The sequence below is a fragment of the Cupressus sempervirens genome, chromosome 10, assembly GCF_028749045.1.
Source record: "Cupressus sempervirens isolate cs-2001-9-10 chromosome 10, ASM2874904v1, whole genome shotgun sequence".
Lineage (NCBI taxonomy): Eukaryota > Viridiplantae > Streptophyta > Pinopsida > Cupressales > Cupressaceae > Cupressus > Cupressus sempervirens.
This window is the reverse complement of record NC_143127.1, coordinates 700,686,712-700,714,426: the sequence shown is the minus strand read 5'-3', so window position 1 is coordinate 700,714,426 and position 27,715 is coordinate 700,686,712.

Below are 27,715 nucleotides of genomic sequence, written 5' to 3'. Positions count from 1 at the left end.
CATGGTTTTGAGCCCATAGATCAGGAGCTAGTATTTCTAAAAAGTGGTTATAATAGCCAATCAGAGAAATGCTTCATGAGTTATGCCCTTTCAAAGTTGGGCTACATGAAATATCTAAAATAATTGTCAAAGATGTATTTGGCTAGCTCTATATGTATTGACAGGGTTTGTCAACCCTAGGTATTGAGATTTAATGTCTAAAACCTTCCCGGGTGGCATAAAATTTCCTATTTAAGAAAGGCCCAAATATTATCTACAACAATTGGTGGTGATAGTTCATAGCTTTTCTTGCAGATTACTATAGTGAAGGTCCCCATGTGGGTTAATTTATTGTACTTGTGAATTCAATAATTCTGCATTTGTGATGTAAAAGAAGTCCATAATTTTTTCTCACAATTTTTGTTGTTTCTTTTTTTTTGTTATGGCTTATGGTATTAAGGGGAGCTCTCTTCATCAAGTGTTATTAGAGTTAGAGTTCTTGAGTGTGTGGATAGATCGCCAACTGTGAGGCAGTTCACACTAGGACCGTGGTTTGGGTTGACGATGTAGATAGATTGTCAATTTTGAGGTAGTTTTCTTTAAGGTTTTATCAAAAGCGTGAAAATGCCTCCATGAAGAGAGCATGGTAGAAGAGTTGTAGGTGTTACACCTAAGGGTTTTTGAGCCCTCCAAGGAAAAATGAAAGCATTGGAAGAAAAAATGTGTAGAGGAATAAATCTTCCTATAAGAGATGAAAGTGAGGATGAGGATGAAGTAGAAAAAACCATCGAAGCACAGGTAGTTCTAAATCCAGAGGAAGAAAGGATTTTCAGGGCCATGTCCAAGATTAGAAAAAGACCTAAGTTTGAGGTTCCAGTTTTTTTTGGAAATCTTAACCTAGAGTAGCTAATCAATTAGATCAATGAACTAGATGTGTACTTTGAGTATGAATATATTGAGGATCTAGATAGGGTCAAGTTTGTGAAGGAAAAACTAAAGAGACATGCAAAGATCTTGTGGTAGGAGGTTCAATTGCAGTGAAATAGAAAGGGAAAGGAAAAAATCACCAAATGGAATTGGATGATAGCTAAAATGAAGCAAAAATTCATTCCTATGGATTATGAGCTTGATTTGTTCAAGAAAATGAAAAGTATAAAGTAAGTTAGAAAATATGTTCAAGAGTATACCAAAAAGTTCTACTAAGTTCTCATTAGAATTGGCCATGCAGCAGCTAATAAGGAGAAAGTCACTCAATATCTTAATGGGTTAAGGCCAAGTATTCAAGGTGCACTAAGTCTGGCTCGAATAAATAGTGTTGAGGAGGCATACCAATTTTCCCTAAGAGTTGAGGAAAAACTAAGCAATAAGTTTGACAACAAGAATAGTGGAAGTGGTCATGGTGGAAGATTCGATAAACAATCTTATGGTGGCCATAATGATGATTAGAAGAACAAGGATGATGTTGGGAGTAGCATTCAAAACTAGAGGGGAAAACATTCCAATCATTTCCATGGTTAGAAAAATAGAGATCACAAAGGAAGAGGCAAAGGAAAAGGATCTCGAATAGGAGGCTTTTATGGGAAATGTTTCTATTATAGAGAAGAAGGGCATAGAGCATTTGAATGTACCTAGTGCCAAGGAAGGATGGATTGAAGAGTAGAAGGCCAGACTAGAGTTGCACGTGTTGATGAAGATGTTGGATCCTCACATTCTAAATATGCTAAAAGAGGAGAAGTCCTAGTTAATACAAGAATCCTATTGAATGGTGTGAATGAACTTAATCAAGGAAGGAGCTTATTTTGCACAAGGTGCAGATGTCAAGATATGTGTTGTTATGTGATCATTGATGGTGGGAGTACTAATAATATGGTGTCAGAAATGATGGTCTCAAAGTTGAAGCTAAAGAGAGAAAAACACCTGCATCTATATTGTATTGCTTAGGTTCAAGATGATGATAAGGTCATGGTCAATGAGTAGTGCTCAATGAAGTTCAAGATTCCAAGCTACCAAGATGAGGCACTATGTGATAACATACCTATGAACATATGTCATATGTTGTTGGGTAGGCCATGGAAGTTTGACAAGAATGTTGTACATGATGGGTGTCCAAATACCTACACTCTAACCAAGGATGGAGTGAAACACAAGTTGAAGCCATTGGAGGACACAAAAGAAAAGGTATCTAGTACTGCTAGAATTTTTTTTTTTGATGGAAAAGAGTTTCTCAATGGTATGAAGCATGAGCATATGTTCTTTGCTATGATTCCAAAAGATAGTAAAGAGGAAGTAGAGGAGGTACCTACAAAATTTGCAGTTATGTCAAAGAGTTTCCTGATATTTTATCAAATAATATACCTGATGGACTACCCCTAATGAGGAATATCAGTCACTAGATGGATGTGGTTACTAGTAGAAAGTCAAGAGTTGAACAAGAAAGTTCATGATTTATTGTTGAAGGGGTTGATTCAAGAGATTCTGAGTCCATGTGTTGTACTTGTAGTATTAGTAGCAAAGAAGAATGGAGAATGGAGAGCATGCATAGATTCTCACCCTATCAAAAAGATCACAATCAAGTACAAATTTCCATTATCAAGGATAGATGATATTATGGATTGTTTGAGTGGAGATGAGTATTTCACAAAAATAGATTTGAAGAGTGGGTACCATCAAATACGTATCAAAGAAGTTTATGAGTGGAATACTACTTTCAAAACCAAAGAAGGACTATATGAGTGGCTAGACATGCCTTTTGGGCTAACCAATGCACCAGGCACTTTCATGTAGCTCATGAATGAGGTACTGAAAGAGTTTTTGGGTAAATTTTTCACTTTTTACCTAGATGATACTTTGATCTTTAGTAATATGTTGGAGGAGCATTTGATCAATATTTGCAAAGTGCTTGATAAGTTGAGTGAAGGAAAGCTATTGATAAACCTGAAGAAGTGCAGTTTTGTAAAAAAGAATTTGGTGTACCTAGGATTTGTAGTCTCAACAAAAGGTTTTAAAATGAGCCCAAAGAAAGTGAAGGCTATCCTTGAATGGACTACTCTAGGGAGTGTGACAAAGGTAAGATCTTTTCATGGATTGGCTAGTTTTTATAGAAATTTCATAAGAGGTTTTAGCAATATTAGTGGACCCCAAACTGAAACAAAGAGAGGGGATAGGAAAAAATTTAAGTGGACTATAGGAGTAGATAATAGTTTTATTCTATTGAAACAAAAAGTTACTAAGAAGCCTATTTTAGCATTTCCATCTTTTAACAAGGTGTTTCAAGTAGGTAGTGATGCTAGTGGTACTGCAATAGGAGTTATTTTGAGCCAAGAAGGTAGACTTGTTACTTATTTTAGTGAGATATGGAATGATGCAAAAAGAAAATATTTTGTTTATGATCAAGAATTTTATGCTATAGTTGAAGCATTGAAGAAGAGGAGACATTGCCTTCTTCCTAAGGAGTTTGTTTTGTGTACTCATCATCAAGCTTTGTAATATTTGAATAGTCAAGGAAAATTGAACCAAAGGCATTTAAAGTGGGTTGAGTTATTGCAAATTTATACATTTGTTTTAAAACACGGGAGTGGGAAGTCTAATTGAGTTGTAGATGCTCTTAGTAGAAGACAAATTTTGCTGATAGAAATGCTTTTTAATTAGGGCAGTTGGATAAAGGAGAGATAAGTAGTGCTAAAGTAGAAGAATTCGCTAAACATTTGAAGAAAATACATGAGGAGGTGAGGAAGCACATCATAAAAATAAATACATAGTATAAAGTAAAGAGAGATGTGAAAAGGAGGTATAAGGAATTTCAAATTTGACATGAAGTCATGGTTCATTTGAGAAAGGATCATTTTTTAGTGGGCACATATAATAATCTAAAGATGAAGAAGTTTGGACCATGCAAGATAGTGAAAAGGCATGATTCTAGACATGCGTATAAAGTGAAGTTTCCTCCTGAATTGAATATTTCACCAGTATTTAACATTTCAGATTTGACAGAGTATTATGAAGAAGGTGATGGAGATGATGTTGCAGAAGCATAGTGGAGTATTCCAATAGCTAGTTTGGCTACAAAGGAGATTGCAGAGATACTAAACAGTCATGTTGGAAAAAGCACAAGGAACATAACTTATGAGAAATACCTGGTCAAATGGAAAGAGAAGACAATATAGGATTCACCATGGCTAGCAAGGAAGGAGGTTAACCATCTTGGTTTTCCTCTTAACACTTGAGACATGATGGTGACATTTCAAAAATTACCCCGGGTGTCTAATGCAGGAGCATCCTAGGTGTAAGAGCAATCTTTCATCACCCAAAAATATTTTATTTTCAGTCCTATTTATTTTAATAAGGACTAGTAGATAGTGTGGTTACTATTTATGGGAGCTTTTTATTTTTAGTAAGTTTTTCATATGAGCTCGAAATGTTTTCATTTCCTATAGGAAGGTTCACTTTAGAGTTATAAGCTTACAAAAAAAATCTCATTTCTTTAGCATATGTATTGGAGAAGTTATTGCAAAATTTTGGTGAAACAATTTGTAGAAAAATCTTTAGGCTCACCATTGGAGGCTTTAGAGTGCCCGAATGACATTTGAAAACTCAATGGAAGGGTGCTTGTGCCATTCCAAACCTATAGACTAGGAGCTAGCATTTTTCAAAAGTGGTTATAATAGCCAATTAGAGCAACGGTTTGTGGGTTATGGTCTTTCAAATTTGGGCTATCCAAAATATCTAAAATAATTGTCAAAGATGTATTTGGCTAACACTACATGTATTGTTAGGGTCTATTGACCCTAGGTATTATGTTTCAATGTCTAGTACCTTGCCAGTTGGCATAAAATTGCCTATTTTTGAAAGGCCTGAACATTGTCTATGATAGCTTGGGGTGATAGTTTGCAACTTGTATTGCTGATTATTATAATGAAGGTATCCATGTGGGCTAGCTTATTGTACTTGTGAATTCTATAATATTGCATTTGCGGTGCAAATAAGAAGTCCATATTTTGTTCTTGTAATTGTTGTTTTTTATTTGTATCTATTATGGTTTATGGTATTAAGGGGAGCTCCCTTCATCACAAGTTGTCATAGGTTAAGGAAAGTCCAATTTTATTTTCATCTTTTTAGCATTTAATTTCCAACACTACCTAAAATGGAAAAATTGAAGATCTGTTAAACTATGTCAAAAAGAGTTTTCTTTTTTTTTTTTCTTTTTTTTCAAATTTATAGAGTATTTAGTTGTTTAAGAAGCTTCAAAATGGTGTATAAGGAGGCTAGTTAATAGAGGATATGTGAGTTTCAAAATATATTTATTACATATGTATTTTTCTATGTGTTTTCCTTTTACAGAATGTATTGCTCTGAATAAGCACTTAGGTAGCTCAACAAATTCCCCAAACATTGATACACAACTTCTATTTGTCCACCAGTCTATGGGTGATGTGATGAACTAAACTTCAAGTCTATCTTTAACTTTTTCCACAATCTATGCTAGAAATACCCAAAAAACATGGCATCTTGATCAAAAGCTATTCTCTTTGGAAGACTATGTTGGATGAAGTTCTAAAAAAAGTTTAGATTTAAAGTGAAATTCCTATATATGACCACAAGTTTTGTCAAAGCTAGCAAGTATGCTATTATGATCAATGGGTCCCCTACATTGATCATCTTAGTTGGGGTTGGCCTTATGAAATGAGGACCCTTATCTATGTTTCTTTGTATCCTTGTTGCAAAGGTTCTAGGGAGAAACCTATACAGATTGAATACTAATCAAGATCTAAATAATGTCAAAGTTTCCTATAGACTCTATCCCTCGATAAATCAACAAGTTTTTGATGATACCATTTGGTTTGGAGAAGATCTTATATAGGAAGAAAAAAAATGGAAAAAACTCCTAAATGACTATGCTATAATCTAAGAACAAGACATTAACCTTCAAAAAAGTAAGGTATTCTTCTTTAATACTAGGAAAGACATATAGGTTCATATATGTTTATTATCAATTATTTTATATCCCTATTTCTTACATTTACTTGGGCCTTTCTTTCCCCCCTAAAAATCCCCCTTAATCCTTCTAGAATAGCCTTTTGAAGGGATTCTAGAAAAAACTTGCAAGGTAGAAAGGAAAGTTCCTCAGTCTTGGAGGAAAAAATCAACTTCTTAAGGTCTATCTTTTTGGAATCCTATATTTTTCATGGTAATGGTTGTCATGACAAATAAAGTTGTGGACACTTTGGAAAAAATACAAAATATTTTTTTATGGATAGAAACTGAGGATAAGAGGGAAACATCTCTAGTTAAATGGGAGAAACTTTTTACACCAATTTACTAGGGAGGTCTTGGCATTAGAAGATTTTGAGAAATAAATACAACCCTTATTACCAAGGTGATTTGGTAGCTGATGGAAGGAAAAAAGAATGGGACAATATAAATAGAGTTGAATAGTTACCCCATGACCAAGCTAGAACCTTCCTAGAAATAACTAAGACTAATAGTAGCTATTCCCCTTGGAAAGCCATCAACAAGACTAAATATATTCACAAATAGGGTAGTAGAAAAATTTAAGGGAATGGTAGAAATATTTTCCTTTGGTCAAAATACAAAAAGAGGAGAGAAAACTAAAAAATGTGTTCATGAACAATCTAATGATGGAATAGTTGAATAGAATAGTGGAAGATTGTTGGATACAATTGTCTAATTGTTTGTTGTCTTTGATGTTACACAAATGGCATATCAATTGGAAATCAATGATTACTGATCTGACTTGGTTAGCAAGGCAATTTTCCTTGTGTACCAAGCATTCCTAGAGATTACTTTGTGAATTTAGTGTCTACTGAGCTCACTTGGGCATCGAGGGAAATTATGACAGAAGGTAATGTTAATTGAGTTCTCATGGTTAATGAAGGAAAGTTGGTTAGAGTTAGTGTTTACCGAGTTCACTTAGTTTCCAAAGGATTTTGCAAAGTTTGCAGTGTTAACTAGGCATCTATTGGTTCACACAGGAAATCATTCAAGATCAGTGTTTACCAAGCAGGGTTAGCCAATGAAGAACTTTGTTAATTTCAGATATGAAGTTTAGTTATTTCAAGTATTGATTCTAGCTGACTATGGTAATGTTTATTGGTCATTGTAAGTTCTATTTGAGCTGACTTGATAATCTGAATGGTATAAATGAATGTTCAAGTTGAGATTCCAATGTGTATGAGTGAGTATGAAAGTGTATTGATTGTTTGAGAAGGCAAGTGTGTGTGAACTTGAAGGATGGTTAGATATCCTTGAGGAGTAGCCAAGTTATATTTGATCAGGAAGGATCTAGTGTGAAGCAAAATAGAGATCTATAATCAATAATTTAGTTGCATCTCATTCAGGTCATTTCATTATTACTTTCTTACCATTGTAGTAGTGATTCTAAAATCTCTTAGTAGAGTTGATTTAACAGCCAGTTGTAAATCCTTTAACAAGATGATAGTTCTATTGAATTGTTATAAAGATCTCTTGCAAGGCCACTCCTAATAGGGTGATTAAATCTGCCAACAAGGTCACACCTAACAGTGTGTTTTGTAACCTTTAACCAGGTTGGCTCCTAGCAAGGCTCACTTTAGAAGAGTGAAAATCAGTAGCTAGTTATTTGGTGGTTTTTCTCATATTGGGTTTTCGCATTAAATCTTGTGTCTCATGTGTTCATTATTTTATGCTTGCATGTTAATCACTATGAATGTTTCAGATTTGTTAAAGAACATACATTGTATCTACCAAGTTACAACAATTTCTATATGTTTACTGAGTGATAGTAGTAATTAGTTTTATCTGACATCTAAGGGATTTGTGAATATATTTTCTAGTAACTGATTCCCTCTCCCCCTTTAAGTTACTCCATCTATATTTACAAAAATTGGTATCAAAGCTTTTGGTGCTTGCAGGAAATGTTTCAAGGACCTAAGCTAAAGATTAGAATGTCTTACAAGAGAGAAATTCCAAGGCTTAGCAGATATAATTTTTTAGCATGGAAGGGTCTCATGTGACTTCATCTAGTTTCCATTACTGATTCAAGATTGAAATACCTTCATGAAAAACACACAACTCCTTATGGTACATTATCTATTGGTGGCATTGCTGAGAAAAAGACTCCTAACACCATGATGATAGAGATTGCATCTACTCTAAGCTATGAAGAGTTTGATGATATCAAGGACTACAAAACTACCTTTGAAATGTGCAACAAGCTAAAATATATATATGGTGGTGATGACAATGTGAGGAGAGCCAAAGAAGAAAGCCTTAGAGGACAATTTGATCAGATGAGAATGAGAGAAGATGAAAATATTTCCAAATACATTGAAAGAATCAAAGCAAGTGTTAGTGCACAATCAAAGCTTTTAGAGGAGACATCAAGGAAGAAACTGTTGAATGTAAAGTTCTTATAACATTGCTTCCTATTTATGCAATTAGAGTATCTACAATTCAAAAAAGAAGGTGTGAAACAAATCATAAGATAACATTGGATACCTTAGTAGGAAGATTGACAGCCTTTGAGCTAGATAACTGTGACAATTATGTTCTAGCATCCAAGAATATTGAATCTGTATTTGAGGCCAAGCTTTCACTTAAAGAAAAAGGCAAGAAAATAAATGACACTTAACGAGAAAGTGAAGAAGAATCAGAGGAAAGTTTTGACAGTGATCTTGAAGTTGTTGAAGCTCTACTCACAAGGAAATATTCTAGAGGTAGAGGAAAATAAAAAGGTAAAGTTAACCTAATTTTTTTTTCATGTGAAGAAATTGGTGATATTTCTGCTAGGTGCCAAAACAAAGGAAGAAAGAATGAGAAGAAAGGTCACAAGTGCAATGGCAAGAAGGATTTCATATCATTCAAGGATAATAGTAAGAATACATGTTTTATGGCTAAGGATTTTGGTAATAGTGAAGATGAAATAGTTTACATTGCTATGAAAGATGAATCTGATGATGATGAAGAAGATAAGATGGCACTTATCTCTCATGTGAGCAAAAATGATAGATGGATCATAGATAGTGGATGTTCACATCATATGACTAGTGACAAAACAAAGTTTGAACACTTTGAAGACTATGGTGGTGGTAGTGAAAGGTTTGGATTTACTAAACCTTGTTGCATAAAAGGGAGAGGACAAATCTCATTAACCAAAGAACTTCTATGTGATAATTCCTATTAGGTTGAAGGACTAAAACATAATCTATTGAGTGTGGCATAGCTAATCAACATTAGATTCAAGGTGGAATTCATGCATGGCAAGGCAAGACTGCTAGATGACAAAGGAAAATTGATTGGTTTAGGCAAACAAACTAAAGGTAACTTGTTTTATCTTGATCTTGGTGAGTGCTCAGGTTTTATTGCTCAAGTTGAAGAAAGTTGGTTATGGCACAGAAGTTAATGTCATGTAAATTTTGATAACATGGTGAAGATAAGAAAATTCAGGAAAGAAAGAGGCATTCCTAGTTTGAAGAAACTTGATGTTGGTATATGCAAGAATTGCCAAATTGGTAAGATGGGAAAGACTAGTTTTAAAAGAAAAAACTATCAATCTAAAGATATCTTGGAAATTGTGCATACTGATTTGTGTGGGCCTATTATAATTGAGAGCTATAGTGGAGAAAAATTCTTCATTCTTTTGATTGATGACTACTCTAGAATGATGACAGTTATGTATCTAAGAGAGAAGTTAGAAGCATTTGAGAAATTCAAATGGTATTTGGAAAGAGTGGAAAAAGAAATAGAGAAAAGATTGAAATTCTTAAGATCAAATAGAGGTGGTGAATTCATCTCCAATGAATTCAATAACTTTTATAATCAAAGACCAAAAGATAAGTATCAGCCCCTAGAACTCTTGAGAAAAATGGAATAGTTGAAAGAAGGAATAGGTCTACCATGGATTGTCCAAGGACTCTAATGATTGAAAATAACATTGCTATCAAATACTGGAAGGAATTTGTCAGCACTATAGTTCATACCTTAAATTGAGTATAGTTGAAGAAGGACTCATACAAACCCCCCTATGAGTTATGGTATAGCTATAAACTGAATGTAAGTTACGTGAAAGTATTTGGAAGTAAATTTTATATCTTGAAAGAATCTAGAAATGGAAAATTTGACGTGAAAGGTGATGAGGGCATATTTTTAGGATATTCTTGCAAGAGTAAGGCATACCGATGTTTGAATTTGTCTACTCATAAAATCATAGAAAGTGCACATGTAAGAATTGATGAGTTTGCAAAAAGGATTGAAGAAGAAAGAAAAAAGGAACCAAAGGACCATAAGACATTTGTCAATTAGGAGACTTCTACTCCTAAGTCTTCCTTAGTCATCGAGTTGCAAGAAGTTCAAATCAAGTCACAAGGACCTGAGTCACATTCTAAAGCTACTGAGCAAATGCCTACTAAGTTTGAGCAGCTAGAACCTAAAGTTGAAGTTCAAGAGGATGACAATGGAATTCATTCAAAAGGAAAAGAACCTATAGTGGTCAAGTACGTTAGGAGGCATCATGCACCAGATCAGATTATTAGAGATAAAATAGAAGGTACTATGACAAGAAGTAAGCTAAAAGGTACTTTTTTAATTGTTGATTTTGAACCTAGAAATGTCAAATATGCATTAAAAAATGAAAGTTGGATTGAGGCTATGAATGACGAGATAGAGAAAACTGAAAAGAAAAAAACTTGGACTCTTGTACCTAGGCCTAAAGATAAAAATGTGATTGGAACAAAATGGGTATTTAGGAATAATTTGAATGAAGATGGTAAGGTATTAAGAAACAAAGCTAGATTAGTGTGTAAAGGATATTCTCAAGAAGAAGACATTGATTTTGGTAAAAATTTTACTCTTATTGCAAGATTGGAAGGTGTCAGGACCTTACTTACATATGTAGCACCTAAAGGATTTAAGGTATATCAGATGGATGTTAAATCTACATTTCTCAATGGTATTCTTGATGAAGTCTACATTGAACAACCTGAAGGTTTTGTTGATCTAGAAACAAGGGACATGGTTTGCAAATTATACAAAGTGTTGTATGGTTTGAAATGAGCTCCTAGGGCATGGTATGAGAGATTGCATAACTACCCTATTCAGATTGGTTTTCAAAGAACTAATGATAATAGTAGTTTGTACATCAAGGAAGGACCAAATAAAAAGATTTTTTTTGGTAGATATATTTGTGGATGATACTTTATTTATAAGGAATGATTATCTATGCAAATAATTTTCAGAGAAAATAAACAAAGAATTTGAAATATTTATGTTTTGTGAGATTAAGTTCTTTATTGGTCTTTAGATATAGCAGATCAAGAATTGTATCTACATCACTCTGTCTAAGTATATCAAGGAGATACTCAAAAATTTTGGTATGGAAGATTCAAAACTAGTTGGAACCCCCATGTGTACTGGACTAAAGCTTACCAAAAATGATGACTTAAAAGAGGTAGATTAGACCTTATATAGATCAGTCATTGGAAAATTATAGCATGTAGTTCATACAAGCCCTAATATTTCCCTTATAGTTGGTATAGTGGAAAGATTCTTGGCATAACCTAGAGAAAATCATATGATGGTAATCAAAAGATTCTTGAGATACTTGAAAAGTATTAAAGATTATGGCTTATGGTATAAACTTAGAAGAAATTTGGACTTAAAAGTATTTACTAATGTTGACTGGGTAGGAAATATTGATGCCAAAAAGAGTACAAGTGGTGGATCATTCTTTCTTGGAAAAAGGTTTGTATCTTGGACAAGTAAAAAGAAAAACTGCACATGCCAATCTACAGTAGAGGTAGAATATGTTGTAAGAGCAATAAGCTATTCTAATATTGTTTGGTTTAAATAGTTTTTGGAAGGCATGAAGGTTGAGATCAAAGAACCAATTATCATGTTTTGTGATAATACAAGTGCAATTAACATATCAAAGAATTCAGCGATGCATTCCAAAACCAAGCATATTGCCATAAAATATCATTTTGTCAGAGAATTGGTGTAGGATAAAGAAATTAGATTGGAATATGTCCATACAAAAGAATAGATTGTAGACATATTTACCAAGCCATTACCTAAGGATGCATTCTTTTATCTAAGAGGTAAGTTAGGGGTCATTCCCCTATCTGAAGCTCACTAAAATAAAGTTTTAGTGATGCATCAATAGGAACCAAGTTGAAGATCTATTAGTTGATGCAGCATAATCAAGATAACATTGCATATTAATTAGTACTCAAGGTAAATTGATACTAATTTGGTATGTATTGTCTTTGGCATTTGTTGTCAAAGAGGGAGAGTATATTGTCATATCTTTCTAAAATTTGTTTAGAGAAGAAGCCATATAATTTCTTCATAGATGGAGATTACTGCATTAATAGAGATTACTACATTAAAGAAGTTTGTGGCATAAAATCTAATAGGAAGAAATTTTCTGTGAGAGAAAGTATTATTTTCAAATTTCATTATGCTATGACATGTTGTGTTTCCATCAATGCCAAAGAGGGAGATTTTTGGATACAATTGTCTAATTGTGTGTTGTCTTTGATGTTACACAAATTTCATATCAGTTGGTAGTCAGTGCTTGCCAAGCTCACTTGGTTAACAAGGAAATTTTCCTTGTCTACAAAGAATTCCTAGAGATTACTCTGTGAATTTAGTATCTACTGAGCTCACTTGGGCATTTAGGGAAATTATGATAGAAAGTAGTTTAAACCAAGTTCTCATGGTTAACAAAGTAAAGTTGGTCAGAGTGTTTCCAAAGGATTTTGCAAAGTTCGTAGTGTTAACCAAGTGTCTATTGGTTAAAATAGGAAATCATTTTAGGATTAGTGTTTATCGAGTAGGGTCAGCCAATGAAGGATTTTGTTAATTTGGGATATGAAGTTTAATTATTTCAAGTATTGATTTCAGTTGGCTTTGGTAATGTTTATTGGTTATTGTAAGTTGTATTTGAGTCAAATTGATAATCTAAATGGTATAAATGAAAGGTCAAGTTGAGATTCCAATGTGTATGAGTGAGTATGCAAGTGTATTGATTATTTGAGAAGGCAAGATTATTGATTATTTGAGAAGGCAAGTGTGAGTGAACTTGAAGGATGGTTAGATATCCTTGAGGAGTAGCAAAGTTATATTTGATCAGGGATGATCTAGTGTGAAGAGAAACAAAGATATATAATTAGAAATTCAATTGGATCTCATTTAGGCCATTTCATTGTTACTTTTTTACCATTGTGGCAATGATTCCAAAATCTCTTACTAGTGTTGGTTTAACAACCAATTGTAAATCATCTAACAAGGTGATAGTTCTATTGAATTGTTCTAAAGACCTCTTCCAAGGCCACTCCTAACAGGGTGATTAAATCTTCTAACAAGGTCATAGCTAATAGTGTGTTTTGTAACCTTTAACCAGGTTGGCTCCTAAAACGGCTCACTTTAGAAGAGTGAAAATTAGTAGCTAGTTACTTGGTGGTTTTTCCCATATTGGGTTTCCACATTAAATCTCTTGTCTCATGTGTTCATTCTTTTATGATTGCATGTTAATCACTATGACTGTTTAAGATTTGTTAAAGCATAACATACACTGCATCTACTGAGTTACAACAATTTCTATATGTTTACTGAGTGATAGTAGTAATTAGTTTTATTTGACATCTAAGGGATTTATGCATATGTTTTGTGGTAACTAATTCTCCCCACCCCCCTCTCAAGTACTCCATCTATATTTCCAATTGAAGATAAGTTGGGGAATCACTTAGTTTAGGAACGTGATAATGTTAGATGGATCAACCTAAAGGATATCTAGGAAGATCACTATACAATGAGAAAAAATCCTAATATAAGAAAAGAAGATATTACTTCTCTAATTGCTTTTTGCCATGCCCCTAGTTATTCTTTTCTAGTTCTAATGATAGATGGATTTGGAAATATAGCAGCAATGGCTCCTTCTTGGTTAAATCTGCATTCTTTTCTCAATACAAGAATGTGGAACCATATCCTATATGGAACATGGTTTGGATGCCTAATATCAATTTATTTTGGTGGGTAGTGACACATAAAAAGATTCAAACTCTAGACATCCTATCAAGAAGGGCTTTCTACCTCCATACAATATAGGTTTTTTTTTAAAAGAGGCATCAATTGATTGCATCTTCCTAAAAGGAAATATGGCTAATAATCTTTGGGGTCTTGTGTTTCAATCTCTTCAAACTCAATGGATTATGCCAAATACTATTAAATAAATGCTCTAGCTCTAAAAAGGTGTTCTTTTAAATCACCTAGTTATATAAAATATATGGCTTCACATTCTTCCTACTCTCACCTTGACCCTATATAAGGAGAGGAATAATAGGAATTTTAGAGAAGAAACAAAATCAACACAAGACTTATTTTATCAAATGATTGGTCTGGATATTTTTAATTCCACTACCAGGTATGTGTAGGATCATGGTCAACCAAATTAGGGTTATGTCAACTTGACATGCAATTTTAAACTTCTTATAGGCTTCCAATAAAAGAGTTGTCAGAAAAGAATCTATAGGAAATTAAATTTAGTTTCTAAACTACTAGGCCTTATTTGAACAAAGAAAAAATTGATGGTCAACAATTTGAATTTAATGTATTAGTATAAAAATTTAGGACAAAACTAAGAAGTAGGCATATGGCTGACCACCTTAATGAAGATCAAAGGATAATATTTTTTATTAAGATTATAGATATAAGAAGTAGACTCATTCCCAGATGTGACACATATTTTGGGCTATTTTTATTCCAACCAAAGAATTAATTATGAATTTTCTCATATAGTGTTCTCAGAATAAAAAGACTCCCCTATCTAACCACCTTAACTAATTCAAAACTTTACAAAATTTAGTTTTTCTTTTATTTTCATTATAGTAGAAGAAGTATATAATGTGACCCATCTTTTGGATTTCAAAAATATTATACCATTTGAAAGTTTTATTTGTTTTTCAATCAGTGTGTTAATCAACACTTTATGCATAACTCCATTTGAAAATGAAAACTAATTACTTATAGAACTCGTAATTTTCAAGATGTTGCATTTATAGAAAGATAAGAACATTCTTAAGAAACTCTTTTCATTTCATCAAATTTGGGTTAAGGAAAGGTCATTAGATACATGTTTGAAGTAAAAAAACACACAAGAATAGGCCAAAAAATGTTTTGGGACATTTTTTAAGTGGACCATGTATGGTTGGTATCCAAAGACATACTAGGCCTTATAAAGCTATTAATATTTTGGTTAGGTATCACAATGGGTGGGAAGAAGCCATAATATATTTTGAACTGCTTCAAAGTGTTTCATAACTACATGTTTTTTAGATCACCACTTTTTGGCACACCATGATCACTCACATACCCTACCTATCCTAATGAAACTTCCTTCTCCAATATGATTTAATCTTGACATTAAAACAAATTTTGTATATCAATTAAAGTTTAATCAACTAGAACTAGGCCAATATAACCCACCCAATTTAGACTACCAAAAATTTAATGTGGATGGTTTCACCAAGGGTAACCCTAGTGTCTCTAGAAAACAAAGTTTGGTGAAAAATGATAAAGGTGAAATGATTCATGGTTTTTCTATCAATATATGTGTGATTTCTAACAATTATATTGACGGAAAATTTGTGAAAATTGGGTCCTAGGCTATCTGTAAGGAAGGTATGTGTCACCTATGAACTGTGCTAAAGAAAGCCAAATCTTTTTTGTCAATGGTATTATATAAGTGTTTTAGATTGGGAAAGAATAAGGTTTAAAAAATATTTTATTGGTTTTCTAGGAGGGATATTAAAAAGTATATTAATGTTATAATGTATGAGGCAAATAAGTTACCTTCAGTGATTTTTAGAGAGGGAGGGAGGGAGGGAGGGAGAGAGAGAGAGAGAGAGAGAGAGAGAGAGAGAGAGAGAGAGAGAGAGAGAGAGAGAGAGAGAGAGAGAGAGAGAGAGAGAGAGAGAGTTTTGAAGAATCAAGAGATATTTTACTCAATAAAGGTAAAGCTTTCCCCAATTCTACAAATGAGGTCCAAAAACTTAACCTTGTCTCAAAGTCTGGCAATCTATTATTTTCTCTAATTGGGCCATCTTGAAAGAGATAACTCATGGTAGAATTCATGAAAATATTTTAGAAATATTTCATAAGAATAAGGTAGAGGAAGTATTGTTTTTTAATAAATCATATCAAATCCTCTATAAAAAACATTTGTGTGAGAGTTTCTAGTGCAAATATATGTTATTGTACCCATCCCAAGGACATCTATTTTCTAAGGGATGTTTCATTAATGATTAATGTTGATTATTTTAAATATTGACTTAAAAATTACTAAAATTTGTGAATCTCAAAGCCTCCTTGTGTAAAAGTTCCTATGAAAGAAAAGTGTCTACCATGAAAATATAGAAAGTTGCAAAAAAAAAGACAAAGTAAGCTAAGGAAATAGAGGATATTAAGGAAGTGCTTGAGGAATTGAGGATAATAAAATTGTGGGAGGGATGTTAAATAAGGTGAAGCCAAGGGATAGTAGATAACTAAAGAAAAACATGGAAATATGGAATTAATTCAAAAAACCTGGGTTAAGTAGCTATGTTGAAGCCATGAGAGATTTAAACTGTGAACTATCCTCTAGGTTCACTAAGTTTTGGCACAAGGGTACAATTATGATAGGCATAATTCAATTGTTGGTTACTGAATAAATAATTATAGAGGCTACTGGTCTAAAGTGTAAAGGATTCTAGGTAGAAAAAAAGAGCCCGGCTAGGTACAACCTCTACATAAGGAAATTCTTCAAGGACAAAGAGAAGGTGGAACAAATAAATTCCAAAAATAGGTATGACAGATTCACTCTTCCTCCCCCCTTTTCTATTACTTGTGTAGGGTTCTTTAATCCCTACTATGATGACCATTTCTCCTTGTTAAACTTCGTACATAATAAAGAAAAGATAAATGTACCATTTTTCTTACTATCTTCTCTTGAACATAGTATTGCTAGCGATGAGAACCCCCTTCTCCATCAAGGGCTGATTTTTGTGTTCTACCACCATTTTTTTTCACTTGTCTCTAATTTTATTAGGGGTATTACCTTTGTAGAGGATGATTTTGGCACTAGTTCCTCTATGAAAATCAAAGAGATTAGCTCCTCTCCCCTAAAAGATAATCCCATCAAACTTAACACCTATGCAATAAAATGGTAATGAAGAACCTTTGAGCCATAAAAGTGACTATATGAAAATATCTCCCTTGAAGAATTCGTTCTATTGGAAAACTCATCCAATAGGAAGACATCACCTCAAAATATTCCCCAAGGAACTAACCCTAAATGTAGGAAAGTGGATAGGGAAATTATAGATGTGGTCACATATGGGCCTATTGAAGAGGCTAGAAAAGATGAGAATACTAGGAGTAAGGGAAAAAAATAGGAGTTTGATTTTTTGGGGAGGAGGTTGGAATGCATCCATAAGAATAATAAATGATAATTAAGGAGGATAAGAAGTATATAAAAATTTTGTACCAGGAATTGAAGTACTTGGAAGTTGAAGTTGAAGTGTTAGATCATATTGAGAAAACTAACTTAGAAGATGAAGAGTATGTAGAAGGAGAAAAAGAAAGTTATGGGGGGAAGGATGAAGATACATAAATGGAAGAATGTGAGGAGTAAATTAAAATGGACTTAGCAGTGGTTAGTCCAATCCAGAAGATTCTCATAAAGGAGGAAGCCCAAAAGTAGGGGAGTTTGAATAATAGTCTAGAAGAGGGGGATATGGGGAAGATTGATATAGAAGCTCTATAGGAAAGGATAATGGAGATGGAATATAGTTTAATTAGATCCTTGGATAATATGTAGAGTAAAATTGAATCCCTAGAAAAAATGTACAAGGAGGGTATAACTTACATTGAACTAGAAGCCATGGTTTTCACACTCTATAAAATTCAGTGTCAGATCCTAGAAAGAACTATTCTTGGAGTTTTCACATGTAGGAGAAAAATGAGAAAGGCCAAGGAATAACATATGAGAGACAAGAAATATGACTAGGGAGTTGGAGACATCACCAACTAATAATATGATCTCTACAAGCTAGAAAAAGTATTAGAACGCTATCAAGTAGGCTTGATAGCTCTATTTCTCTTTTGTATTTGCTCATTTTTCAATCTTTGGGTTTTGAAATATTTACATTTTGAAGAACAATATGAAATTTTTTTAATGTTTAAGTTAGATAGTTGTTGCAATAATGGTCTTTGCTAGATGAACATTATGAGATATATATTTTTGTTTGATTTCAGTTGAAATAAGTTTCTTATTAGGCTTAGTTCTATGATTTTATTGAACAATATTATTTCTATTTATACTATGATAAATCATAGTGATTTTTTCTTAGTGTGGTTATTATCTATTTGTGATGCTTTAGCCTATTGTTTGGATGTAGTGGCCTAGGGAAATGCTAAATATCTATAATGATTCTTCAAGTTTAGGGCCCTCTCCCTACCTTCATTATAAGAAAAATACTACTTGAAAACTATACCATTTTAAAATATATATTTATTTTTTAAAAGAACACTATTTCTAAGAAGATTTAAAAATAGTTTCTCTAGCAAATTCACTAGAAAGCTATATATCTGGCTTTTTTGGTAGATTGGTTGGAAACATATTTCTCTAAAACTAGAATGTTTGCATAATATTAAGATTTTAGAAATGGTTCCCATACTTTATAAAATATATATTTTAATTATAAAATATTTAATTTAAATTTAAATAAATTAATACAAATTATTCTAAGTATAATTATTCCTCATTATTAAAACTAAGTTAAAAAATCTCTTAAGATGATAATCAATTTTTAATTATAGTTATAACTTAAATAAAAATTCAATTTTATCCAAATCCCAACCTTAGCAAAATATCTCACAAAAAATGGTGTGTGTTGTGCCAAAGAGAGGAGGAAACAATTTCTCATCCCCTAATTCACTATACCTATTCTACTGAGATGTGGAAGGAAATCTTGCACAAATTTAGGATTCAATTGTATTCAATGGTGATCTTTACCAATTTATACTAGGTTGGGAGGCTCCAACTACTTACCCTCTCATTAATATGTTATGGAAGGTTTTATCCCCATATGTGTGTCGACACTTATTGAAGGAAAGGAACAACCACATTTTTAGAGACAAGTCCTCTTCCCCTCAGGTTACTCTACAAATCGCTATTAATCTAGTAAAGGAATGCATCCCTGATTGAAAATGGAAGACTCCTCCCCATCCTCCTACTCTCAATGATTATATTATTGCAGACAATTGGGGGCTTCTTGATCTAGTTTCTAAATTTGACAATTCCAAAGCTATAGCCAGGAAGAAAGTGAGATGGAAGTTTTCCTCATCTCCTAGTTTAAAACTAATTTTAATGGTTTGGATCATAGTGATCTTGATGCTCCAAGAGGAATTATTAGGTTAATAAAGGTAGTCTTGTGACGACTTACACTAGCACTTGCAGTGAGAACACTAGCAGCTTTGTAAAATTTATGACATTATTTTGGGCAGTCAAGCATGCTAGATAAATTGGTATTCAAAATTTCATTATTGTGGGTGACTCACACCTTATTATTGAGGTGGTTAAGAAAAATAATCTAATTAATTGGAAATCTTCCCCAATAATCAATGATCCCCATACATTCATATTGGTATTTTGTGGAAGTGGCTATTCAACATATTTACTATGAAGGAAACTAGGTGGCTGATGCACTAGTGGAAATTAGACATGAGAGGGTTGACATGTGCAATTGGGATAATATTGTAGACACACCAACTAATATATAGGTCTTACTGATAAAATAAATTTTATGAGGTAAATCATTAATTATTTTTAGAGATTCACCTTTTAGATAATCATTATTATGAGTTCCTTTTTAATAGATGGCTGAAATAACTCCTATAAATTTAGAAAGACCATTATTGGCCTTAAATATGGTGATCAAATTCTAAGATATTTTTGCATAAGAGGGAATACCACGTTGGGTAAGATTTGGTGCAATCATGTCCAAAAAGAGAGGATTTGGATTTTAAATAATAATAGTACAATCACCATTGGTAGGAGCATATGTCGCTAGCATTGAAGGGAGTATACTTGAACCCATTATAATTTTTAGTGTTGTGGGACCATGATTTATGATCATTACTTGAGAATTTATCATTTGTTTGACTACCATTTGAACTATTACAATTTCAATTTTCTCTCTGCAATTTTTCTTTCCATTTTTAGATTTCATAGTGGGCAAGGTGGGGTAATGTTATCCTTTTCTGAGGATTTCATTGAGAATTTTTCAAAGATTACATAAATGGTTGGAAATCATATGCATAGTAAAATGGATATAGTTAAATATTATAACGAGGCTTCTTGGACATATCTAAAGGAGGATGAGTTGCTACCTTATATGCAGTGTATTAAAGGCTATGACAAGTATATTTGAATGTAGTACATTAACTCTTGAAATAACACAAGGGTGATTTTTAATGGGATCTCATTTTAAATCATGGAATAGATCATTTTGAAGGTTGGTTGTCTCTCCTTAGTTAGCTAGAAATGGACAAACAAAACAAGGGTCCTAGATGAAGCCAACCTCAACCAATTCTTCCACCTGAGTGAGAGTTTGAGTTGTGACCATTGTGGGTTCATGAGAATTGCCCAATTAGAACCCTAGAAAAATGTTTTTTATTATATTATGTGTTATATCATGTTGGAAAATAGTTTCTAGATTTTCTACTAATAGCATTTCCCCATTTTGATCTATTTTAGGAATTGTGATATCCTTTTGTTCCCCTACCTTATTTTGCATTCTATAGAAGAAATTATCCTCAAAGTTAGGAAGTAGATGAAAGATGAAAAAAATTACAATGTCCTCCATCAAGATTTTATGTTAAACTATACAATTTCCACAAAGCCCTTTTCCCACTACATCCTATCAATTACTAGGTTATTCTACCTAACCTAACTATTTTTGTGTCTCTACTAAGGTGGTATCCACTATGAAAACCATTCACCTTAACATCTCCCCATCAAAAATGTTTCAAAAAATTAAAATGGAGAAGGATATTTAGATTGTGGAATCTGATTTAGAGACACAAGAGGGGAGAAGGAGGTCCTTTTAGAATAAGAAGAAACTAGTGAGAAAGTATTCCAAGGCCGAGCATGAGGGCCCTACTAGCTAAGATTCCACTGGTAGAAAAAGGAATAAACCTCAATAGAAAAGATATAAAAAGTAAAGCTAATAGGAAAAGATACATATAGGATGATGAAAACATGGTAGTGATGAGAAAGTGGGGAAGATTAGCTTCATTTCTATCCACGTAAGCCCTATGACATCACATGTTGTGGATACCTTAAAAAAAGATACACCTGGTAACTCCAAAAGGGAAAGATATAAGGGGGATTCCCTCACCTCCCCTTCTTGTTAGCATGGGAAAGATAAGCATAGCCAAGAAAAAAACCTCTAGTTGACATCAATATGTGAAACCCAAACCCAAAAAGAGGAGCATTCTTCTCTTGATAGGAGCTTTAAGAAATTTGAGGGGAGGGAAGAGGTTGTAGAAAAAGGATTCATATTGTGGCCCAGTTTGTAGTTTGGGTTCTCCATTTGGTTGCTTCAAGTCTACACCTACTTCATGTTGAAAAAAAGGACTCACTATTGTAGCGATATAGAAACCATTGGTTCACTATATAGGTTTTTGGATCATGACTAGTTGTAGATGCTGATTGATAGGCCATAGAGGAAGGAGAAGAATAAGGATAACTAGCTCTCTATTTATTAATAGGTTTTTGTTATGTTTTTTGACTTCAACACTCAACCCATTTGGGATTTTTTCATTATTTTTTTATGGATTGTTCATAATTACTAGTTTTATATATATTATGGTTGTGGTTACTGGGAAGTTTGTACTATTAGACATTGGGATACTCTAGTTTGGGGGTTTTTGAAATTAAGAAAGGGGGTAGGTTAAGTACATTATGTAACTCACTTTTAGTTGGTTTACAACATTGTTTTTCTTGAGTCAGCCCTTAGCTTTGTCTTCCTTTTAATTTTAAAAACAAATCTCACAAAATTGCATAATCAAATCAAAAATTGAAATAATTAATTTATCAAAAATAGTAACAAAGCTTGAAACTTAATATTTTTCATTAAATTACTAATTAACTAAAAATAACAATGTATATATTATATATATTTCCCATTTATATATCTCTACTAGTGTAACTAATGCACCTCCTTTTGGTGCAAATGCTAGTTAACTAGTGTAAATATTGTAGGATTTTGAAGTATAAAATATATTCTTACAACAAGATTAAAAAAAACTAACTATGTAACTTCAGAAAAAATCATTTTATTTTAATTTGTCAATTCTTAAAGGAGAGAACTATGAAACTTGAAAAAAATTGATTGTATGTCAATTTGTCAAATTTTAAAATACCACTTAAAAAGAAACAACTATGAAACTTGATAGAAAAATTGATATTATGTCAATTTATCAATTCTAAAAATGAGACAAATATGAAACTTCATAAGGAACAATTAAGAAACTTGATTTAAAAAATTGAATCTATGGCAATTCACCAATTCTTAAACGAAAACAACTGTAATACTTTATTAAAAATTGATTCTATTTTTATTTGTAAATTCTTAAAATAAAACTATGAAACATGAAAAAAATGTTGATTCTTAGTGAAATAACCATTTTTAAAGTGGATTTGTAAATTATTAAAAGAAAACTATGAAACTTCACAAAAACATTGATTCTAAGTTAAATAGCCAAATTTTAAAATGAAACTTATAAAAAATGATTTGATATAAAAATATTAATTGAAGTTGAATAGCCAAATTTTAAAAGGGTTGAATTATGAAACTTGATAAGAATTATGAAACTTGACTAGAAAAAAATGATTCTATGTTAATTTGTCAAATTTCAAATGTCATGCAAGCCTTTAATTATTTACACTTTATATTAAGTTTCAAAAATGTACACATATTCCATATGATGGAGATAAAGAAAGTGAATTGGAATTGTTAAAATAATCAATCCAAAATACCAATTAATGGATGAATTGAGAAGGGATAATTAAGTCTATCTGATTTCCATAATCCACATTTATGAATACATTTTCTGAGGATCAGTTGTGCAAATATTTTTGGTATCAACATTTTAGATCATAGTAGAAGATCCATACTAATTGTTGTACAATGAAAAGACATGGATTCCTCATTATCTTTGAAATGTCAAAGAAACTGAGACATAAAATATGGGTTTTGCGATATGCTTTTCCCATTTTCTTTTCTTAAAATTTTATACAAAAATATGAGGACTTTATCTAATTTAATAGTTTAATTTTTTCAAAAATTAATTAAATTAAAATTTTTCATGAAAATTATAAGAAAAATAAATTAAGGAATATATTATTTTATGCTAAAAATATTATTTTGATTTATTTAAGAACTAAGGTTCAATTGTTCTAGTGTTACTATGAGCTAGACCTTGAGTTAGGAGAATTTGGTTAATGTTCTTGAATTGTTACTAATTTTAACCATTATAAATTTTGTATGCAATTTGTTTCACATAATTATGAAAGCCAAGTACATAACATTAAAATATTCACATCTAAATCACACTATTTTGAAATAATAATGATAGTTTTGTTTAGATTGAATTTGTGACAAGAGTCTTAAATGCAATAGGGGACCTATGAGATGATAGTTGTTGAGGTAGGTAACAAGGAGCAATAGGAGGTATGTAAGTTGAGATAGGATCTTGTGTTGAGATATTAACAAAACATTGATAAAAATAGGGAACTCGATACATGGCTAGAATAGGATGTAGACAAAGAGGCAGAGAATAATGAGAACTTTGTGAATAATATGGTTCACTACTAAATTGATGAGCACAATGCTTACAATCACATAATGAATTTCAATCATTAAGATGAATTACCAAAAAGTTATGAAATGAATGAGTTCAGAACAAACACTAGAATCACACCACACATTAAAAAGACTAAATCAAAGCTTACCATGAAGAATCTATCACTCACACAATAGAAATTGTAAAAAAAAAATTGAAACAATCTCACCCATGTTCCAAGAGGTGGTCCATCCGCTGGTCCTTGTGGTGAGAATTTAACTTAAATCAGTAGAAACTCTCACAATGTATAACCATAAAATGAATATGTTGATCAAAAGTTTATATATATATATATATATATATAGGTCTTGTCACATTGTTTTCATACTATCTCCTTCTCTCTAAATGTCTGAACATACACATATTTATAAGTATTTTGAATCTTTTGTGCCCATAAATTAAGTTTAAAAAATTGAGAACCAGTTGTAGTTGATTAATAGTCTTAACAAACCGATATTATGGCTTTGGCCATAGGCCAAAAGCCATAAATAAACTAAATACTATCCAAAGAATATAAACTAACTACATAAGGGAAACAATCAAAATGATGATTCATGGAAATCCATATATTCTATTTCCTTGTCAAACTTGTCCTGTAGCATCCTTAGCATTGTTCACCTATAATATTCAAACATGTGTCACATAAGTACCAAAACAATAAAAATCTTATTCTTTCTAACCAATAATCAATTAGGCATATTATATGTATTTCCATTGATTAATTGGGAACTTAGAAATCAAGTGGTCATGAAAAATGAAGGAGATGTAATCACAAACTATGGCAATTTTAACCCTCATCACAACATATACACATTAGATATCATATATGCACCATAATAGTCACATAAGCAACATACACATCGTACATCATAAATTATATTAATATCATCATAAAACATCGTAATTTCATAGCATATAAGGTACATATATCCATCATATATAGCAACATCAATAGAAAAATATAGATCTACATAAAAGGCCATCAAATAATGTCACATGTATAAATATATATATATATATATATATATGAAAAAATCATCAATGTCCATATACAATCTCAAATAGAATCATAGAGTCCATTATACATCATTATACATCTAAAATACAAAATCACTACATCTACATATGTATCTATAACTAGAAAAACTAATTGCTCCAAGGATCAATTGCCTAGCGGAGGTAGCCATGTTCCTCTTGTGTCAACTCTTCATGGAGGTTGCGACTATCCTTCTAACTACTCAAACCTCTATTGGCCCCCAATGGTCTAGGAATTGGATGCCTCCTAGAAATCTAGTCATCACTACTCTACCGACATGGCCTCATAGTATAGCACTCAATAGTATATTCCCTCCCTAAGGGCCTATGCCTCATAACATCACATAGTCAAAGCCTCATGCATGATGGTCACTAGTCCTCTATCCTGAATTCCCTAAATGTTGAAATCTCACTAAGAATGCTACTCATATATTGGTCATTGAAGAGCATCTCAATCTTCTCTAAGGGTGACTTCATCTTAGTGAAGGGCAACTAGCTCTGCTAGGTCCTCTACATCTCCATAATCCATAACCTCTATGAATTACCCTACATCAACTCTAGCCTATAGAAAACCTAGGGCCTCCTAAGTGTTATCTTCTTGCACCCTCTATGTCTACACCTCTACCTCAAGGAATGCAACCTCTACTTTTAACCATCCAATCTCTATTTAAGCATTGAAAACCCTGACCCCCTCCATAGCTACCTTCCCTAGCAAACGAGTCAACTCTATTTGGAGGTTATCTCCTTTAACCCTTACAATATCATACATTGCATGTTGTGCAGGAGGAGACCACTATAGTATCTATGGAGAAGACATTGGTTATGTTCTATGTGTCTTTCCCTATAGATTTTTTTGTACCCATGAATGTGATGGTGACACTAGTGGTGTCTGCCCTACCCATTGTCACACTCATCATCCCTGTCCCTTGCCTCTAGCTTGTTCTACCCTTCCTACTCCTCTGACCCCTCCATTACCTTTGTCATCCCACCCCCTACACCATTGCATATGTCATGTGTGTCCTCTTCTAGTGGTGGTTGTCTTGACACTTTAAATCTTATGGAATAATGTGGTGTCCACCACTATGTATATGTAGGAGTTATCTATACACTTCCCGATCTTGTCCTCAAACCCATGGCTCTAGTTACATCCCATGCTATGATATCCTAGAAAATCATATGGTACTACCCCATATCCATAGTCTCCCTACCTCTAACAACACTACCTAATAAAGGAAGTTTTCATGTATTGTGTCTTGAATCCTATCAAACTACTGTTGCAACTTAGAGGACATGTACTGAAAAAAGATATGCACTATCTAACTAATCAACCAAGAGTCTCACTACATGAACTATAGGTGGAGTTGATCCTTAGAGTCATCCTCACCACCTGTAGGAAGTGTAGGCCCCAATACTTGAAGCCTACATATTGATTCTAGTCAAACATAATAATCTCATAGAGACACTGACACCAAATCCCATTGACTTGGTAGAAGTGTACTAGCTGGGAAAACTTTATCAACATAAAAAGGGTTCATCAGTTTGTTGAGTATCATGTTGTCTAATAATTTGGGTCATACCTATATGCTCCCATGACCAAACTAATAAAAGTGTATAACCCATTCTCATAGTCCTCTACATCTAGTATACGCATACATGAAGGGTGTAGTATAGTTTGGCCAAGATAGTATGACCCTAGTAGAAAATTGCTTCATCATCCTATAATGGAGTACTCAGTACTCATGTTCACCTGATAAGAAACCCATTCTTGACACAATTTCATATCATCCTCCATATTAAAGAATCTAGGTATAAGGGTAACAAAAGGAAACCCCTAAACCATCGACTATCTCCATGAGAGCCATCTTTGGTTAATAGGAAGTTAGTGCCTCCTCCACTTGAAGCACTCCAACAAATAAGGATTTGCACCCTCTAAAACATACTTTGGGTATGACCCTTGGATAAGGACTCGTCGTATCCTCCAATATCTAGTAGTGTCAGCGTCACCTCCCCAATTGGCAAGTTAAAACCACATGTGGGTTTGTGCCACCTCTCAATCAATGTGGATAACTAATCTAAATGAACCCTTAGATCGGGCCACTCATGGACATGCTCAAGCCAAAAAAGCTAAATATGCATTCACTCTACCTCTATTAGTTGATCTCCTAAGATCATAGTTTCTAAATAGTGCTCCCATGACCAAAACATCATCATCCCTTTATGTAGCACAAACATGCGGTAGTCAATCCATTATAAGTTATTTTACCATAGTTTATTAGCATCCTAGTAGTTTCACCCATCTTGCCCCATCATCACAACCTACATCTGTCACTGATGGATTGATGTCAACTAGGATGTAGATCTACAAAGATGTCAATCCATAAAGATGCTAATCCAACAAGATACCAATCAATGATTATGTTGATCAGGCCATCTCCAGTAGCTAAAAAATCATTTACCATCTACATAGCCACCAAATCCCCTTTCCCCTGTAGAGATGACATCATATTGATTATAGCCTCTAAGGTTCTTTATGCCTTGTTTTTCATAATCATAGATGATAGTTTCTAAGCTGATGATAGTTTGAAGAACTGTCATCTCCACCCCAACCTAGGTTTTCTTTGGTTCCCTACCCAAAAAAGTGCCTATTCTATAGAGGAAGAAAAATGACAAGAGGGGATAGTCAACTTACTAATGGTCTTATCTCTGACAATCGTTGGTGCACTTAGATGAGCTCTCCAAGATATAGACTCTTGATTAGGTT